The following is a 21,647-nucleotide window of genomic DNA, read 5'->3' on the forward strand; positions in this document are numbered from 1 at the left end:
TTCCAATGCTTTTTTTTATGAGACCTTCTTCCTTGAGTCTTCAACAAGTTTTCATAAACAAGGAAAATAAGAATAAACATGTGATTAGTATTTAATGCAAACAAAACCAGGTAAGTAAGGAAAACTAAAAATAAAAATGGTAATAAAATATTTATCTTTGGAGTTTGATGAGGGCTCCCTCCAAGCTTGAGGGATACCTATAACCTTAAGAACATAAATAAAAAGTGTTTTCCAAAATATGTTAAACCTAAAAACTAAAAATCTAAGTGAAATAACAAAAACTTAGATCAAAGGACTTTAGTAGTGTAATTCCCTTAAATCCAATTCTTCGGGCTTAGTCTTCTTTGGAGATCCTTCTCCAGCTACATTGGCTTGATCCCTGCTTCTTTTCTTGTTCTTCAGATTGTCGGGGTAGTCACTTCTATAGTGACCCATCTTGTGGCATTGGTAGCATTTTATTTTGGACATATCAACCTTCTTTCTTGGCCCTCTTGACTTCTTGGACTGTCCTTTCTTGTGAGAAGCGAAGTATGCATTTGACACCTTTTCTTCTTCGTTGTTGGATACTAATGAGATTATCATCTCTTCTTGGGTCCAAGCATTCCACAATTGTTCAAAGGTGGAAGCTTTTTTCCAACTATTTAGACGTGAAGCAAAAGAGCTCCAAGTGGGTGGTAATCCCAATAGTGTAGTGATCATTAGCTCCTTCTCTGGTATTATTTCATCCATGGCTTGAAGTTCATCTCTAATCCTTGATATCTTTACAAAGAAGGAAGCCACAGTATCATCCTTTGTCATCTTAGCAGTCCTTAACTCATTCTTCAAGCTTGCTACTTGACCAATGTTTTTTATAGTGAATAATTTTGTCAATGCTTCATACATTTCTTGGGCATGGTCTATATTGGAAATGTATGGGACAAGATTGTCCTTAATGATTTCTACCATCAAAGTCATAGCAAATATTTCCAATTCTCTATACTTCACCTTGTCTGCATCACTGGATTCTTCAGTAGGTTTCTTCACCTTCCCTTTGACCACATTCAAGACCTTGTTCTTTTCAAGAATGAGGTCAATTATTTTCTTCCAAGGTATGTAGTTTGATGCTCCGTCCAACTTGTTCTCACTCTTTAGTGTATTAGAGATTTTCCTTGAAGATAGTGAGCTTCTTCTCTTACAAGAGCTCCTTATATGATCCCTAGATCAATCCTTTAGATTCCTTCTAGTAGATACTCAAGACTGCCTTTTTCCTCCTTCACCTTAGCTCTAATACCATTTTAGAAAATCAGAAAGGCAGAAATATTTTGTTAGATAGATAGTTACTTGTCATTCTTTTATCTTTATGCTCTTGTTTTCTATTTTAGTTCATTAATAAATTATCAAAACAATAACACAAGTACAACATTTGTAGGCAGACAACCAGGGAAAAACCCCTATCTATTGGAAAACCCAGTCAACAATTCTTCCTTCAACAGTTTCTCGAGATAATCCAAGACTCCAGACCCAGACAGAGATTCCCTCCATACCAAGTCAGCCCTCAATCCTTCTTTTTCATATGACAACCCTTCACAAACAACTTCGACTTGGCAACATCAACAACAACTTCGACCCAACAACAATAGCAACAACAGTTTCGACCCAACAACAGTAGCAGCGACAATTTCAACCCAGCAACAGTAGCAACAACAGCTTCAACCAAACTTGGAGAACTTCGATCTCCCTTGATACACCTCGGAATTGAGTGAGATTTCTCCCAAAATTTCGATTTTGAGCCCTTCTATCTTCCTCCAAAAACTCGCACTTTTTTCCAACTCCTTTTTCAGCCCTTAAACAATTTCGCACTTTTCCAGCTTCCAGATTCAGAGATCAAACTATGTGAGAGAGAATGAGATGCTCCAAATGAATTCGAACTCCTTATATTTATAGCCTTCTAGGGAGGTTGAATTACTTATCTTGAGGCCGATTTGTTATGGTGGAGACTAATTTCATTTTTGACTCAAAAATAATTCTTTTTACATGATTCGAAAGCTCAAAAAAGGTCTCTTTTAATGTACAATGATTCTAATGATTCAGAATAAATCCTAGAAATCCTCAATGGGGACTTTGACCTAAGACATGATGACCCAAGCATGAAACCCATGCTTTAATAAGTCATGATAATAATAATAAAAATAGTTTCTTCATTCTTTTGATAAGTACATTTCAAATGCATTTATTAAGACTGAAACTAGTTACAATTTTCAACACAATGAACCCCTTTTCATTTCCCCTATCTATCATAACCCTTTTATCCTAGCAACTAATCTTATGGAAATCATATTATGTGCCATCATGTTATTTAAACATGTGCCATAGTGACATTACCACATGATATCTAGGAAATACATAACATAAAACAAATACTTAAGTCTAATAATTATGTCATTCTCTAATCGAACCTTAATTGGAGTCCACTCTAGGAATTGGTCAAAACTAGATATAGATGTGCATCATGAGTGTATTATGACCTAAGCCCACATGACAATCACAACTAGTAAACGTAGCCATCTCATCATAATATGTACACAATCTAATCAAGCATAATTCTAAGGGTCAAAATCAAGGTACTACAATTTGCATCATTGTTCAAGGTACGAAACCCGACCATTTATAAGGAGTTTTAAATAAGATATCATGATGTTACAATGCAACACTACTTTTGCACTTATAAATGAGCAATATTAAGGCTTAACCAATAAATACAACTTGATAACGCACAACTCACTATTTAGAAACTCCAAACATATTTTATCAGCATTACAAACAAAATCATTTGACTAAAGAGCGCCACTCTCAAAATGTAAACTCTCTTTCCATTGTTGTGTGCTTGATAGTCCCATACATAAAAACAATGAATAATTATTGTTTCATCCATAAGAAATGGATAAACAATTAGCATTATTGTTGTGCTTTAATGTTTGTACAAATTTGTTTTGTTGGTGTTAGAAACCAACCCTAGGATTGTCTATTTCTAGAACTTGATAACTACACTAATGACTTTTGTTCAATTTATCCTAGCATAGGAACTTCCCCCCATTCATAATGTCTCTTGCATTGCATGTACCACTACCTCAATTCAGCATTCTACCACAGCCACAATCCCTGAGAATTTTTTTTCATAGTAGCCCACAATAGTGTCAATCTACATAGCTAGGTGAACCTTTATGCCATGCAAATGAATTATCAAAGAAGGTCTTAGGACTATAACTAGAATGAAACCAAAATCAAGGTTAAAAGCAATTAATGCAATATTTTTGTTTTGGGATGTGGGGACAATATAAAACAATCACTTGTATTTTCAATAACAAGTATAAGTGGATCCTTAGTTTTTGCAACCATGTAGACCATAATTCCAGCTATTTATATAATATTTAAGTACAAAATGTTAATCATATTTTTAGGCAATTACTCTCTATAGAACTAAGCACCATAATTCAAAGAATTGATCTACCTAAAGTACACATCTACATGATCACATGCACCCACCCTTAGGGTTGTATGTATGTTCAAAGAGCCTTTTCTACTAAAATAGTGTCACCAACAATATCCATACATACTTGAGGAAAATGTATGAACATGTGACTAATAATCTCAATAATGATGATTTATCTATAAATTATATATAATTGAATGACACCAATAGCATCACCTAGTACTCTGTAAATAACACTACATCTCTAGGGAAATCTACTATTGAGCAACACCATAAATATAGAGATGGCATAATATAAAGAGAAGATTGAAGATAGTACATTTTTTATAAGCATTCAAATGGGCGAGTCAAAATTGCCCCAAGTATCTAAACTACATATTCTACTTCGACTTAATTATTATTATATTTAAGCTGTGTTGTTCATTACTTTGATGCGAAATTTAAATGTTAAGAAACAAATTATAAAAGCATCAACAACCACCCACAAATTTACAAAATATAATAATATCTTAACTAGAGAACCTTCATGGGAAGAAACTCCATATTTATTACAATACACATGGCCTTATAGAATACTTGCGACTATGAAAACACATTTCTTGTGGTTTTATAGTATATAAGCTTGCGCTTTAGTGCTTGACACTTCTAGCAATGGAGGTAGAAGTCTTCCTTGATATTGACTTTCTTCTTCTCCCTTATTACAAACTCTAGTGGTTATAAACACTGGTTGTTCATCTCTTAATCAACCCTTAACCTTCATTGTATTTCAACCTTTTCACGATTCCTTTGAAATATTTAGTGATAGGAAAGCCAATAAATTTTGTCACCTTATGGCCATTACTAGAGTACATACTTCTCCAACTCTTAAGTGGCATATGAGATACATTCACTAGGTTGCTAACACAATGTTATCATGAATTTGCAAAGGGTCATTCTCTTTGGCTTCCATCAATCAAGATAAAAATGCAACTTGAAAAACGCAAACAAGATTTTCTCCCCAAGCTTTTCTTCAACCAACAATGTTCTTAGAAACTAGTGTCCCAAAGGTATGATTGAGGTTTGCTCCACAAGTTTTCTTCAAGAACCTTTCTAATGCCAAAACCTTGGTCCAAGCTCTCTACATCCTTCACTTAAAGATTGGACTCATTCCTTAGCCAATGGTCCTCAATGTTTGCTTGACCAATGGCAATCTTCTTCACTTGGGTTGCTTGGCACATGACTAATCTCTATGCCCAATGATATGATTCACTCTTTGCTTTTGGGAAGTCAAGCACCTAACACTTTCCCCAACCAAAGGTTGTTAAGCAGAAAACCCGCCCGTCCTTTGCTCAATAAGTCAACACATAATCCCTTCACTAATTCTCAACCTTTATGGTCAAGTTTCTTATGCTTAGTTAGGCAATGTGAGCTCCACTCATGGCTCTTATCCATTCCTTTTTCTTAGTGCTTAGCATTCTATATGGTCATCCTATTTGTTGAGCACAACCGTCTCCCCGTCATCCAACATATGCCACTAAGCATTGTAGCCTTCCATTCCTTTTCTTAATGAAATAATCACAAATTTATTGGTAAATTGCATTAAGCCAATTATTTTCTTTTCCTAGTCTCCAAACTTAGCCTACCATGAAAATTAACCACTTTGTTATTTGATTTTAGATCATGTCTCCATCTTTTGAGAGCTCTTAGGGCCCTAAACAATTAACAATTTTAAATAAGAAATCTCTCCTCTAAACCACTTCATTGCAATCATAAGCCTTAATTTTTACCATAATCTCAACCTATACAAGTCGAAAAGAAACCTTGCTCGACCTAAAATATGTACAAAATACCTTATGAAAAAGAACAATGAAAACTATTTTTGACCAATCTTTCATCTTAACAATAAAAATCCTTAACACAAGTTGAAAAATAGTCACTAGATAGGCTCAAAATGTTTTGGTCGATTACAAGGTCAAAATTATTTTTTCCTAGAGTCGATATAGTTATTGCCATTTTTGTTGAAATTTGTGTTTCATGGTCAAAAAGATCTAGCAAATTTTTGAACATTTATGTCAAAAATCAACTTACTTATGTCACATGATATTACAAAATACTAGTCAAATATTTTATTAAAAGACGAATTAAAATAAATAAAATAGTTCTTGAGCCTGAGGTCATGTAAGATCATGATAATGAGCTTAGGTTAAATCCTAGTCTTGACCTCAAGGAAGATCCTCGTCCCGAGCTGGTCCTAGTGCAAAACTCAAGCAAAGTCTTAATTTTTAACTTAGGTATTATGCTCCTAGCCCCCAGGGCTCGTACTAAGTTCCTAGTCCTAAGCCTGGGTAAGGTCCTCACCTTGAACTTTGCTCAAGAAAGTAGGGCTTGGTCTTGATTCACAATTAGTTAATGAACAAGCAAATTTTACAAAGAAAACAAAATTATTATTGCATAGAGAGAATAAATCATTTTTTGGAAGGAAAAGAATTAAACATTAAATGGACCATAGAAGCCTTAAACCAATAAAAAACAAATTGTTGATCATAGGGAATATAAATGGAAAAGAAAAAGTCACTAGTGATACATCAATATCACCAATAATACAATTATGTCAATGTCACAACCAATCATACAACTCAGTAATGCCACCAATCAACAAAGATCATGCTATAATTGGGCTTATACTCGTGACAATATTAACAATAATAGTAAAAGATTGACATGCAAGAACAAGATGCAGAGGGCCATCATGTGCATCCCAAGCCTGTATCTGCAATAAATATAAATACACAATAGTTAGAAATATAATAAATGTCATTTTCAAAATTGAATGCTTCATTTCACTAGTTTATAAACACACGTTGCACATATACTTGCTAGTTCACACCCATTTGATCCAATCTCCATTTTGTGAACCTTCCCTCTACATCAATAATCATTTCCTCATCCTTGATGATCTCAAGTAATGACCCAATGGAGACTAGGCATTTCATGACTTTTACTTTATAAAAGCTCCAGTTAGGGCAATTGGGGCATTGCGCCAACTTTATTCAAATGCTCACTAACAACTTCAATATCAAGGACATGGACATCATTTTAAAAAAATATCAAGGATGCACCTCCTCCTCTACAACATTATGTAATGTGACTAAATTTAAATTTATAATACCATTAAAGATCTATGAAATAAGCCATAAAATGAGCTAAACCAATTATATACTATATACAATAACCTCAATATCAAGAGCATGGACATTGTTTTTAAAGATATTAAGGATGCAATTCCTCCCCTACAACACTATGTAATGCGTGATTAAATTTAAATTTATAATACATTAAACATTTATGAAATAAGCCATAAAATGAATTAATATACTATAATACGACATTAAATTTGACAATAATGTTGAATTCGACGTCACTTCAATTGTCCAGCGCATGAAGCTGGTTGAATCAGCTCCATGGTTAGTGTGCAATTATGTATGCTCCTATTTTTAAAAGTTTAAAAAACCGAAATATTGGTAACAATAATGAATTGGATTTCATGAAACTTTAATGTTCTAAAATTTCAAATTTAACCAATTTCCAATATAATCAACACATTTATAAATAAATTCTATTAAAAAAATAAAAATAAACAAAACATGAAATTGACTTTAACTTGGTTTTTTTAAGGTCAAAATATGCGTATAATTAAGAGTCCTTTAGGAATCAAAAACACTTTCAATTGTAAAAAGGCAAAAATTACATACAAACAACCTGTTGTAACTTCTTTTTACATATGTAATTTGTCTTTTAAATTGTATGGTTTTTCCAAAAGAAAAACAAAAAAATTATTTTTTGTCATGCACTTTGAATAAAGGCGAGCATATATTAAAATGTTGCTTTAAAGTTTGATATAGGCGCAAATATTCTGTTTAAAGTGTTTTTTTTTTTTTTAAATATCGCCGAGAAGTTATCGTCCAAGCAGCCTTGGATGTTTTGGATTACCTCCGCTCTTATCAATGACCTATCAAGAATGCACTCCCGACCATTAACAAAAAGGGGAGGAGGGGAAGGGGCGATTTGCAGAACGTTTTTGCAATTACCGCCCGACATGACGTGTCCATTTTCTAAGAATTGCAAGAAGCCCTTCCCCGCCCTCCTAAACCACTTACCACCCTCCTCCATCACTCCCACCATTTTATTATACCGCCACCATTTCTGCCAAATTGACCTCTGCTATATGTCCCAATAATTTAACTATTTGACCGTTAAATTATTAAATCCCTCTGGCCAATGTCCTGATTGTCATTTAATGATGCACCAATAACAGTTATGTGAATAACAACTATTCAAACCCATTTGTAAATCTGAATTGATTCACGTCAAGTGCATTGTACTTCAGTCTACCAATGATCACCAAAGTACTCAGTGACACCGAACCTTAAGATAACAACAAATAACCAGTGCTACAAGTAGTCAGTTCACCGGGTATTCTCTTTCAAAGATTCTTTGCTTGTTTTATTTTCAAAATGGCCAGTGAAAAGGGTAAATCTAAAGTTTCTATTGAAAGCCCAATCCTACCTCTCATGCCCAATTTGGACGAATTTCCTCTAGTTATACCCAATTTAAAATTATAGTGACCCAGTGTGAATTTGAGCTTTATGAGCTACATAATCAGGGATTTCATAAGTTCGAAGATGCCAATGATGAATTCAGTGTATGGGATTCCATGTTACCCCAATTCATTTCCCCCCAAACCCCTCATTTCCCAGAATTCGTGACCTAGTGTGAAAGCCACTACTTACCAAGTCAAAGAGCCATAGTTCCCGACATAATGAGATTTTGTTTTCCATAACCCCAAAATTAATTTGCCAGGCTTTGCAAATAAACCCTCAGGATTCTCTTCATCATTTTTCAGTTGATTCCCTTATGAAAATCTATCAAAAACTTACCTTTCAACAACGAGCTCATATTTTCGAGTCATTTTTACCTGAAAATTCAGAATTGCCTTGAACCAATCCACCATATTCCTCTGCTATATTTCCATAAATGTCCAGACAGGTTATCTCTATGGTCTATTGTCTTTTAGGTTACCAAAATGATTAGTGGGTTGATGAAGTAATTCTAGGATTTCTGTCAGTGTTTTCATCTGGCAAAAAACCCTTAGTCCTTTTTAATTTTAGCTAGTTTATATCAGAATCCATGAACAATTTTTAAAATTCAGTGTTGAAGGATCTTTTAAGCATCAATCAATATTGGTATATTTATTCTTGTACCACCAGTCATAAAGATTCAAAATCCCACTGCAGAAGCTTGATTCACAAGGAAGACCACAATCTGTCATCCATTGGACTTCTTTGGTCAAGAAAAATTCAGAAGAGTATTCTTTTAGTGATGTTGTTGTGTCTCCTTAGCAGTGATGCAGTTCCAAGAATATCTACAGAAATCAAAAGAATCTTGCATCTTAGTGAACAATCAAAAGTGGGAGATTGGTACCTTTATCAGAATTTTACAGAAATCAGAGTTTATGGTTGTGAATTGCCCCCATATAAACTACCAGTTTTCGTGCCTATGAGGATTTTTTCTCTAGAGTTCATTAGGCAGAGGTTGAACATGGATGAAATTCATTTTGTGTCTAGGAAACAAAAGGCCCAATTTAAGTTGAAAGCACAAGTTGGCCCATTCATAGTCAATACCAGAGCAACAGAAAAGGAAGTTGGAAATTTATTGAGATAGATGAAATTCAAGCTAAGTTTCAGCTGACCTTATGATCCTCTGGGAGTAATTTCATCCATGAGAATTGAACAAAAGTCAGCTCCCTATACTTACATGTCAAGCACAAATTGAACAATATGCAAATCAAGAAGTATGGGAGGAAAATACTTTGCAAGAGGTTGAGGAGCAAATTTCCAGTCAGACAACTCTAGAGACTCCAAGATTAAAGGAAAAAGAATTAAAGAGACCAAGTGAGAGTATGTCTCCTACAGGTTTAGGTTTTAGACCAACAAAATTTAAAGTTTTTAAAAGGAGAAAAACAATAAATGTAGAAGAAGAATCATCAGAAATCAGAAATCCAAAGGAATCTACTACAATTATACTATCAAGTGAGCTTGTGTATTCTCTACAACAAGTTGAAGAAACAATTATTGACTCCCCTGATTCCCCTTCTTCAGGACATCAAAGTATTTTCACAAGATTCAAATAAATGAATAAAACTGAAGACTTCTACCTATTCTGAGTTTTGGAAACAGTCTTCTACCACTCAAACCATATTGTTGTCTGCATTAGACCCTAACAAAGGACAATTTCAATTGGCATTTCTTGAGCCAAAGGTTCCAGTTCCTAAAAGTGCAAAGGATTACAAGATTTCTGTGATACAAAACAGTTTCATCCAATAGATCAAATTGATCTACATAAACAGTGAAGTGAGATGATTTATTGCTCCTTGACAAGTTTTGCCATGGCAGCGTCAAAGTTGCAAGCTTCTCTAAACAATATCGATTCTTAGCTTAAGCTAGAAAGACGTCCTCATTAGCTAAATACACAAGGATAAACGAATTGGAAGATCTGGTAATCAGATTAAGATTAGACCTTAATGATGTTAATGTTGTTGAAGAAATTATTAAGAGCAGAAATGCATATATTGAAGCATTAAGGAAGCAGTTGAAATTACCAACGACAAAGCATCCTCAAACTCAGGAAGTGGGGCAATTAAAGAAACAAAAAGAAAATATGTTGCGTATGGTTTTTGAGAAAAATATTCAGATTCAAAAGAAGGAAACATATATGGAAAAATTCTTAAAAGAGAAGGAACAACATATGAGTGCGAGAATTTCTATAGTACAAACAGAATCAACCAGTGAAGAAGCCACTGAAAATTTGTCAAAGGCTATGGGAGACCTGTCATTAAGAAATGTTGAAATAGAGAAGTTAAAGGCATCACTGCAAATAATGGGAGAAAATAAACTCAAGGCAAATACTGCGTATATCTCATAAGTGCAGAAGAATTTCAAGCTAACTAAACAACTTGAAAAGTACACAAATGAATCAACTAATGCACAAACATTATCTAAAGCAAAAGAGAAAATATGGATTGACATCAATTCAACCATTTCAGAGTTGTGGACATCTATTGAAATAATTTTTGAACAAGAACAACTGGTACAAAAAGCAAAAGCAACCATAACAAAAATCAAAGAAGAGTTGGATCACAAACCAGGAGAAGCAACAAGGATCATCAAAGTGCTAAACTCAAAAACTAAAGATGAACTTGAAGACTTGGGAATTGAAGATAGGACAAACATAGTCCTAGAGGTTAGAAAGGTATTAACAAAAAGAAATTTAATGTTGCAGCTGGAAAACAAATGTCAAAACTTAGAAGCTCAAATCAAGAAGTTCCACATAAATTTTTCTATCCTCTAGCAAAAAGGACTTCCATCCCTAAGAGATTCTCGTGACCAATTTATTCCACTAGAAAATTATCAGTACAAGTTACATGCCATAGCAACAAACAAATCAAAGTTTGCTAAGGTAAAAGGGATCATTAGTGGTAAAGCTTTTCTGGAATGATTTATTTATTTTGCATGAGGTCCATCATCTATTTATCACTAAGCCAACTTTTGAGAAGTACATCGAAGTGGATGAAGCCTACAGGAGGGTAATTAAATTTTCATGTCCAGATGATGAAAAATGGGATAAGTTCCTCGAACTTCTTGAGTGAACTGAAAGCAAGATTTCAGGTAGCAACACAGAAAAACAAGAACGGAATGCAACTTTTTAGGTGTCAGTACAACAAAAACAGGAGCAGATTTTAAGGCAACAGTTGCAAACAACATCCTCAAATAGTGTGTTTTTTCTATAAAATTAGTTTCAGAATCCCTATTTTGAATTGTATTAATTAGATATATCCAAATCATTTTGGATAGAACTTTATTTTTGTAAAAGATTGTATTAAGTTAGATATTTTTGAATTACACTCTATATATACATTGTAATTCGAAGTAAGAAGGGTTGAACCTTTGAGAGAGCCAAGAAACATCATTGTACTTTTTTGGAAGTTTTTGAAGATAATCAAAGGATTCTGACTTCAATTTTAACAACAATTGTGTTCATGTGAGTTTTTCTGGTATATTCATTTCTGTTTTTCATCATATGTTCAAGGTAACATAGGAGTTAGGGTAAGGCTAAGTTAAGTATTAACTTCCTTGACAACCCATTGCAAAGTTATAATCATCACTGAGAATAGCTAATTAAACAGGTTGTTTAAATTAGTACCTATGCATCATTTAATTGTTGTCTTTTGTCATCTCTTGAATGTATATGTGTTGGCTGTAGAAATTTCTCTACACACTTCTACTATATCTGATAAATTAAATATTTAGGATGAATGTTTAGTTATCATATAACTTCTTCTTTCATCTATCATAATCATTTGAGTATTATATGTTGTTAGTAGTGAAAATCAACACTTTGAAAATCGTAGAAGTTTTTGGATTGTACAAGTGTAAATGGTTTGAATCGTTGGTCATCCATTTAAATTAAATCCCTCACTTAGATTCTTTGGCACAATTCCCCAGCCTAGAACTGTATTCAAAGATACAACACACCCTAAACGATTGTGCATTCAATAGAAATGGGGAGAAGGATCGCATAATCCCACCATGTAAAATATTTGCCCTAGAAGTGTGTGGACAACACGCTCACCTCAAGGTTGTTGAGAAATCTAGGACATTGAGATTAGGTGATTTCTCTATTAGTGATAATTGCTTGTGAATGCTTTTTACTTCTTAAATTAGGATCTTCTTTTACTAAGATGTTAGTATAGTGTTATTCTTCATCAAACAACTACCAATGCTTAAACCATAAAGAGATAAGAGACACCAAATGTAGGCTATCAACCAGGGCCAAAACCTCTCCCATTTGAGAGGAAAACCTGAACAAATTCTTCTTATAAAGACTTCAATTGATGAATACCAAGACCAAGACCAAGACCAAGACACAAAGATTCTTCTTCTCTGTTTCTCTTTCTTGCACAAGTCAACGCAAGTCAAACTTCTCCTTCTTCTACACTTCTCGGCTACCTTGAAACTTCAACCTCTTTTCCACATATCTGCAATTCGTACTGTTGTGATTCTGCACGTGTGGGGAGTAGGAAAAAGTTTGGAGGTGATTCCTTCCTTCGCTACACTAGGAGGCTTTTCTAGATGAACTCGGCTAGCAATAGCACTGATTTGGAGACCCTTTTCTCGTCCTTTATTATAGCAGATGTACCCACTGCAGAAACCCTAGTTTCTGCCACACGTGTGAAGGAGATTACCCAAGAAACAGTCCCAAAAGAGCTCGATCTTCCTCTTCCCTTACTCGCTGGTTAGTAGGTTGTCTTCTTATGAACTTCGCACTTGATTTCAAACCAAACTTGCTTCACCAAAATTCTGCTTCTGAAATGAGGCCGAGCTTCCTATTTATAGTTGTTTGCCCATGTATATAAGCCGACATGAGTTGAGTGTGAGCTGACATGTCTATTTGAGAGATATCATTATTCTTCTTGAAGCCGACCTGTAGGAGGTGACTTTGCTTGGTCTTGGAGGGCCTTCCTATACATTTAATGACTCGTACAAAAATATAACATGCCCAAGAAGGGCTCTTCATACATGACATTGAATCAATTTGACTTTTATGACTAGATGACAAAGTCTAAAGGTTCACAATAGGAACCTTAACTAAAATAAAATTCCTTAATCATGCAACCCATGATTCAAGGACTACAAAAATAATTTTATTTTCTTCTTTTCATCAATTACATAAAACCACAATTTACATGTCATTATGAAGCCCAGACCTAGTTACACTTTTCAACACTCCCTCTTAACTAGGAAGGTATTCATAATGGTACTTGGTCATTCTCAATTTGAAGAATTCTCATAATAAGAGTCGAATTGGTAACCCATATGTATAGCATCATATCAACCAGCATTGTTACATAGCAAGGCCTTGACTAACAACTCTATCTCTCCACAAGATCTAAGCTCAATGTTGGCGAGACCAATGATATATAGGCACCCTCATCATTGTCTCTCCCTGAACATACCCCACCCGGGTTCTCAAGGTGTGTTACACCAGGACTATTCTTATCTTGGATTCCCAGTGCTCAAAGAATATCGGTCCTCTACGACTACTCTTATCTTGGATGCCTTAACTCATCCTCAAAGAGAATCAGATGCCAGATGTTTACCTAATCCTCCATTATGTCTTCCCAAGTGAATTTTTCATCATCTCAATCATTTTGAAGTTTAAGTGTTTTGAAGACTATTCATCCAACGGAAGCTAGATCAAAAGGCATTGTCATCAAGATTCTAAGGCGATCCTTTTCTGTTAAAATTGGAAACTAGGGCCAAACTCCATGTGGGTCATCTTATTAATGGCAGCTGATATTTTTCTTGGATCTCTCTCATTGAGAGGTGTAGGATTGATCTAAAGATCATCCGATTCCGATAAGTATTCATGGAGATATGAATTTATTTGTGTTATAAGACAATTCGTCAAGGTCGGCCAGCAACCAAATAACCCACCCATGTGCTCCACGATTTAGTATAAAAAGAGGTGACTTGATAGTCATTTCTACACACACTTCTATCTTGATTTCTCTCCACTTGTCTTGGGTTTTAGTGGAAGAGAAATCTAGGAGTGGAAGCCCTAGACTTTGGAGGAAAAGAGGCTGCCCTAGCCACAGTCAAGAAGAATAAATACGCTGCCCTAATCTAGAGGACGCAGTCATGAAGAAAAGCCCTAAACGTTAGCAAAGAGGAGCCCTAAACTTATACGATGGTCCCTGCCCTAACACAGACCTAAAGGATGCCCTAACGCAGACCTAAAGGCAACCCTAACAAAGCTATCCTAAGGCAGCTCAAGAAGAAGGAGGATGTTGATGTGAAGGGTCTGTTTTGGGCAAGAAAACATCTGTAATAAGGCCGAGCTGCTACAGGAGGTAAGCCGCAGGCCTAGAGGCAAATCAAGGTAAGATTTAAGGTGTTTCCCTTCACTGTTTTGGGTCCGAGTTTGAGTAGGTGACAAGGCCAAACAGCAGCAAGGTATAGTGATACTAAGATGCATGGGACAACAACAAGGTATAGCGCTGCTAAGATGCATGGGACAGCAACAAGGTATAGTGTTGCTAAGATGCATAGGACAACAGCTAAGATGCATGGGACAGCAACAAGGTATAGTGCTACTAAGATGCATGGGACATCAACAAGGTATAGTGCTGCTAAGATGCATGGGACAACAACAAGGTATAGTGTTGCTAAGATGCATGAGACAACAACAAGGTATAGTGCTGCTAAGATGCATATGACAGCAGCTAAGATGCATGGGACAACAGCAAGGTATAGTGCTCCTAAGATGCATGGGACAATTGCAAGGTATGGCAATGCTAAGATGCATGGGACAGCAGCAAGGTATAACAAGTTGTGATGGTACAACAGTGACAACAGCAAAACAATGGGACAGCAAGCAACCATGGTGTGGCAGTATGAGCAGTGACAACATTAGCAAGATGTCACAATATTGGAAGGTGCAACATAAGTTGCAGCAGTATGATGCATGGTCATGAGGTCCAGCATTGTGATGATGGGAGCAGCATGGTGCAGCACGGTGAGGTGCAGCATGATGACGAGATGCAGCACAATGATAGGTGAAGGAGTCACCTTGGAGAATCAGTTGAAGCAGCATGTCTTCAACTGATCTCATGTATCATCTTCTTAGAGATGATCTAAGCTTTTATTTAGACAAGTCAAAGTATTGACTTCTGTTGTAAATGTACTCTCTCTCTCTCTCTCTCTCTCTACTGAACTATTGAAGAACATATAAGAAGAATTGACCAAGGGTTTCCCCACATTGGGGTTTGTCCCTGGCTAGTGCCACATCTTATGTCCTCTTGTCTTGGCTTGTCTTCTGCGATTTATGTTTATGTTCTATCTGCAGTTTACTTTAATGCTGATGTGATTGCTAATCTGGAAAATATATTGAGCTATTAGTAACTGATTGCCATACTTCAGGTCCAAGAGACATTAAATAGAATGTCATCCTACGCTTCCAAAAGTCAAAGTTTGTTCAATCAAATTGGGGAATTTTTCCTGAATCCTGATTCTTCATTATGACTTAAGAATCCTTCTTCCAGCTATTACGCTGATTATGAAGAAGTTGGCTCTGATACCAATTGTTGGAAATACTGAGAGGGGGGTGAATCAATATTTATTTTCAATTGTTATGTTTACCAGTTAAGATTCTTCATAATTATAAAAAAATAAAAAACTAAAAATTAAAAATAATAATAATAATAATAATATATTATAAACAAGTGAGGACACCAATCATCTTTACAAAAAATTGAGTACAATGATGATTGAGAGCACAACCCTTCAATCTTCCAGGCTCCAACCTGTTTCTAAGCACCAACTTGGACTTTTCTGAGGCTCCAACCTCTAGGGCACCAACCCTCCAATTTTCAACTTATAACAAACAAAATGTATAAATGACTTACTTTCAAAAACTTCAGGACTTCCTTCAATAGTCAAGCAGTCGCTCCACAAGACTGCCACAAACTCCTAATTTGTCCACTGTCCAATATCTGAATACGAGTGTTCTTCACTATCCAAAGCTTCAAGTACTTCACTGTTCAATCCTCCAAGTTCATCATTGTTCTAGGCTCCAAGTTCTTCACTATTCAATCCTCCAAATTCATCATTGTTCAAGCCTTGAAAATCTTCATTGTTCAAGGCCACGAGTTCTTCACAATTCAAGACTCCGCTGAGGTTTCAAGTCTGAAGCGTCACACATAAGTCTACTACAGGTCCGAGCTATAATTGGTCCAAACCTTCACCAATCAAGTCACCACAGTTCCGAGCTTATGTGTGCCACAGTTCCACAAGTCTGCACTGTGTAAGCCACTAATCTGAACGGTATGCAAGCTACAAATATGAACTGTAAGCCACAAATGATCGTCCTTAAAGTAATCACGAATCTGATGTGTAGTCCGAGCTCCACCGGTGACAATAACTCTGAGCCTTTAAGCTACAGGTCTAAACCTTTCAAAGTCCGAGCTTCCACAAATAATTGTCCACACACCTGTCCACAAGTCCGAGATATATCAATCACAAATAGAACCCTTCACTAAATCTCGTCCTATTTAATCCTTCTAGTTCACGAGTTGTGAACTATTTTCCTTCTTCTTTGTCCCTGTGGTTCTCTTCACCGAATTGGATGATAGTGAAATGAAGATTTGAGTTCATATATATATGGATTTCACCTTGAAGTGAAGAGATGTGACCTATGGAGGAAGCCGACTTGAGAGACAAGATGTAGGTCTGCTAGTCGTCAAAAATATTTTTCTTTGTATGGGTATAGGAGGTTTGGGTATCGGAAGCTTTAACATGACACGACTTACAAAACTTGCGATATAGGAAAGTTCTGATGCAGCGGACGCGATATTATATTAAAAATGTTATGATAAAGTCAATCGGATCTGCAACCATATCGACAATCGGAGATTAGGTCTTATCGGAGGTGCCATTTCAAAAGTTCTGATAAAGTAGCGGATGCGATTTGATAATCAACTCATCAACTTAAATCACGTAGGGTCCGCATATCAGAAATCAGAGCAAATCAAAGGTGTCGTATTAGAGGTGCCATTTCAAAAGTTTCAATAAAGTTGCAGATGCGATTTGATAATTAAATTGTAAATTAAATCAAGTCGGGTCCGCATGGGACAACAACAAGGTATAGTGTTGCTAAGATGCATAGGACAACAGCTAAGATGCATGGGACAGCAGCAAGGTATAGTGCTGCTAAGATGCATGGAACAACAACAAGGTATAGTGTTGCTAAGATGCATGAGACAACAACAAGGTATAGTGCTGCTAAGATGCATTTGACAGCAGCTAAGATGCATCGGACAACAGCAAGGTATAGTGTTGCTAAGATGCATGGGACAACTGCAAGGTATGGCAATGCTAAGATGCATGGTGGTGGGCTCCAGTATTGTAGCAATAATGCTACAACTCCTGGAACTCCCTTCTTTAATTTTATCAACCCGGTAGTTCGTAACAAACTTGGAAGCGACGGTGCTGTATGCACAAGTACTAGCTCTTGCCGCAGCTGTCACTTGGTCAGCTGGCACAAGTCCGCTAGGTGCTTAAGCCAACTTCTATGAGCTCTTAGAAGAAGTTTTTTAACTGATGGATGAAAGCTAACTCAAAGGAAGCTAATCTACTTGCAGAAAGAAACTAAAAGCCAAAAAGAAACGCAAACCCTAGCAAACCCTAATTCTACCAGCTAGTCCTACTGACGCAAAGGAGAGAATGAAAACTACGAAAAGAGATGCCATTACTTCTATGAAGGTAAGATACATGTGTCTAGACTACCTCTACCTGAAGAAAACATCTTTTTGTATTTTTGAATAAGTTATTAGAATTATCATGCATGTGCTTTTAACTGGCTTTTAACTGTGCAGAGGTGGATCAAGGAAGAGAAACACTTGGAAGAGGTCGGGAAGGTTCAGAGAGGGTCTAAGGAGTCCCTAACACCCTTCCCAAGAGTTTCACAAAGTTTGGCTGCCAAGAAACCGCGTTTATGAGCTTCTACAGGAAGTCTGCAGGGGTTCTACAGGATGTTCTGGGATTTCTACAGGATGTTCTGTAATTTTTCTACAGGATGTTTAGTAATGGAATTTTGGAGCATGGATGGAGGGAAAAAGGTGGAGGAATGAGTATGGAGGTGAAATAGGGGTGTAGGGGAGTTCAAGACTTGGAGGATGGAGTTGAGGAGAAGGTGTAGATGGTTGGACTTGTTCTAAGAAGACTGGAATAATGCTGCACAAAAGGTAGGGTTATGAGGGCAATGTGGCAACGTGAGGCAAGAAACCAAGTTAGGAGATGGAGAAGATGGGTTTGAGGGAGTCTGGGCAGATAGAGAAGTGGTACAGGTGCTCTGCAATTTGTGTTTCCAACTGAACCAACAAAGACATGCAAGAAAACAAAGATCTAGTTATGCTACCCTAATATGATCTAGCTAACAGAAACGAGAATGGATAGCAGCTTTATTTGCAAGGAAACCATGTATATTAACTATGAAATGAAGCATTCAAAGATCTGAACACGTAACCAACCTCTGCAAATGAAAACAACACACTAAGGATTGCATGGTAAAGCAAACTAGTGTTTTTGGTTGGGACAGCACGGTTACTTCAACTCCAGCCCCTGATCCAATAAGGAAGAGGTGAAACCAAAAGTGTTTGCTGACCCTTTTTTGGAGCCTTTTTCTTGTTATTATCCAACCAATCTATTCTAATCATGAAAAGCTACTTTAACCATCAAAAGAAACCTAAATAACAAAGCAAGATTTAAATCTAAATAGCAGATTTTATTCTAAGAATGCAGCAAAGACACATGAAAGTAAACAAAGGAGGTACTGGGCACTTGAGATGGGCCCAACCCCAAGAGCTACAACCTCCTAAGAGAGATTTAGAGCTGGTGCAAAGCTGGATTCATCTTTATTGATCAAAAGAAATGTTACATCGAAACTGTCCACAAGGGAAACTTGAAAATGTGCTCAAAGCAAAGCTAATCTACTGCCTAAAAATCGAACTACAACTGACTACAAAGTGACTAACTACTGGCTAACTATTGGCTAACCACTAGCTACAAATTGACTAACTACTAGCTAACCAAAATGAGGCCCTAAACCTTCTTATTTATACAAATTGAGGGCCCCAACAGTCCTCCTAAACTTTAGGGACTCGGCTACCCAAAACTTGTAGTTAACAGCAGTTCTACTTGACTTGCTTGGCTGCCCTTGTGTTAATTGATTTGGTGGCCCTTGAACTCCGAGCTGATGGTGGAGAATTCGAGGTAAGGGCCCATAAATGAAGGGAACACCTTCCTAAAAATACTCTCCACAAATTTGGCTGCCAAGTGCTCATTTCAACCATTCATTTTGTCTCCAAATTGACCAAAAAAGCTACACAAAGCACACATTAGACTTGTTGGCATAATGACTAACCCAATTCACTCTATTAGCATAAATATAATAAAAAACATGTAATAAACTAATGAGAATGGTGGATTAAGTCGAATTAGGAGGTTGAATGAGCCCAAATAATTATCCATTTTTGGGGCTCATCATCACCCCCCTACTGAAAGTGTTGCTCATCCTCTGAGCAACCAATCTATCTCCTCATCTTTGATGGCCTTGGCGGCCTCCCTGTCATGCCAAGCTTCTGAAGTGATGCCCTCTTCTTAGTCATGAAACCATGTTTTTCTCTTTTCTTCTTCCCACTGCCTGTGCTTCTTTTCCTAGAGTATCTGCATGCCCTTTCTTGCCTTAAAATATAGTGGAAGCTCCCTCTTTCACTTCTCCTTCAGCTTGGGAGAGGTACTTAGGGCGGCCAGCACAGCTGCTGCCTCCCTAGCTAGGATTTCAACCGATTTCTCCTTCTGCTTCCCTTTTTCAGGACTTCCTGTAGAAAGTCCTGTAGCTGATTTTTGGCTTCCTGTAGAAACAGTTCTCTGTCTTCCTGTAGAAACAGTCTGCTGGCTTCCTGTAGAACCAATTTTCTCTGATTTGGCTTGCTTGGCTGGGGGTGCCTTCTCCTTGACCTGTGTTGTGGTTGCCTTGGGTGTATCCCTACTTGTTTGGCCTTTTTCAGTCTTCTCTGCCCGGGTTTGCAACCGCTTCTCCTTTGGCATTTGTGTCTTTATTTCACTCGCTTGCCTCAACAGCTTGTCCTTTTCTTGTTTTTCCTATGGCTTCTCCTGTGATTTTTCCTATGATGGTCTGCCCTGGGTTTTCTTAACCTTAGCTTTCTTCCCCTTTGTTTTCCTCTCTGCCTCGATGTGCTCCTTGTCCTCGCTGTTGGATGAGGTGAATTCTTCGGCCAGAGTCTGGATGTCATCACCCTTGGACATATTGTGGAAAACCTCCCAAGAAATAGGGACAGTATAAGTATGGAGGGCATCTTCTACAAGGAGCTTGATAAGCCCATGATGGGCCAGCTGGTCTGGTGTCCCCTCCCTTAGCTTTGTGGCACATTCCATCAAGGATTGCAGGAGGAAGTAGGGGATGCTCAATTTTTGTTCTGAGGGCAGATCCATTTGATGCCTGAGTTCTGTTAGTAAACAGAAATGATAACCATATACGATGTTGAATCGCCCCTCACAGGTAATATACTTCATAACTTGAAGGCTGACCTCGCTCCAATAATGGCTGAAGGCTGGCTCTCCGGACCCCATTCTTATCCTCTGAAAACTGTTCTTCTGGTAGAAAAAATTCCTTTTTGGCTTTTTGGCCCAATGACCTCTCCTCTTTACTCCATGATGTCCCCAATGGCAGCTCAGTGACTCGACTAATGAGTTGTGGGGTCAGTTTTAGGGTCAACCCTCTGAAATTTACAGTGGCCAGTATTTTGGATTTAGGCTGCAGGGATATTAGGAATTCTTCGGTTACCTCATCATCATAGCCTTGGATTCTGTCACAGAAGGTCATCCAATTGGCATGGGTAAACAGGTCTACCACCTCGGGAGTTCCCCTCAATTTTTTGTATTTTCCTTTGCACCAAATCCCCATTTAGAATGCTGCTGCTGCCCAAATTCGACTGACAAAAGGGAATTAGGCTCTCTCAGATAGGGCGCAGAGCTTGTTTTTTTATTCCAACCACATAACAGTCACAATTTTTTTATGCACAAGTAAGCCTTACAGTGGTTTATCATTATCATATGGAGCATTTGTTAACAGGAACCTTGGAAGAGAATGTGATGCAGCGCTATTTGAAAGAAATTCCGTGTATCCCACGAGCAAACCACCATTCTTGACCCACAGGCAGACTGGTTTTAATTGTCCCCATTTCAACCAAGCTAGTTCACCACCTTTCGAAATATCATGCATGGGAATGGTGTTTTTGAGCCTACCTTTCTTCAAGCTCCAAACTTGATGAAGAAAAACTCAGGCTCCTCTGCTTCAGAAGGATATAACGTACTTCCTGTAGAAGACCCCTCCCGTTTCCTGTAGAATGTTATTCTGCCTTTGAGTGAGCCCGATACACTAGAGAAATTCGAACCAGGCCGCAAAGCTCAGTGGAGGACGATAGGTTAACCAATTGTGGGAGCAGAGGACGCATACTTTAGCTAAGAATGTTGCAAGTGCAAATTAATCAGCGGATGGTGAG

The 21,647-nt window shown here is 37.1% G+C and overlaps 1 pseudogene across 1 annotated transcript in view; it reads right to left on the reverse strand.

The window, feature by feature from the left end:
* Positions 1–5,944: 5,944 nt before the first annotated feature.
* The window catches only part of LOC149157034 (pentatricopeptide repeat-containing protein At4g14050, mitochondrial pseudogene), a 60,120-nt pseudogene continuing 44,417 nt past the window's right edge, over positions 5,945–21,647 (reverse strand). The window contains exon 4 of the transcript XR_016262419.1: positions 5,945–6,218. The product of XR_016262419.1 is annotated as a pentatricopeptide repeat-containing protein At4g14050, mitochondrial pseudogene, transcript variant X2 (transcript). The remainder of the gene's footprint in view (positions 6,219–21,647) is intronic.

Source organism: Pinus tabuliformis, chromosome 9 (assembly GCF_031772625.1).
Source record: "Pinus tabuliformis cultivar Carrire ecotype Pingquan chromosome 9, CPIR1, whole genome shotgun sequence".
Classification (NCBI taxonomy): Eukaryota; Viridiplantae; Streptophyta; class Pinopsida; order Pinales; family Pinaceae; genus Pinus; species Pinus tabuliformis.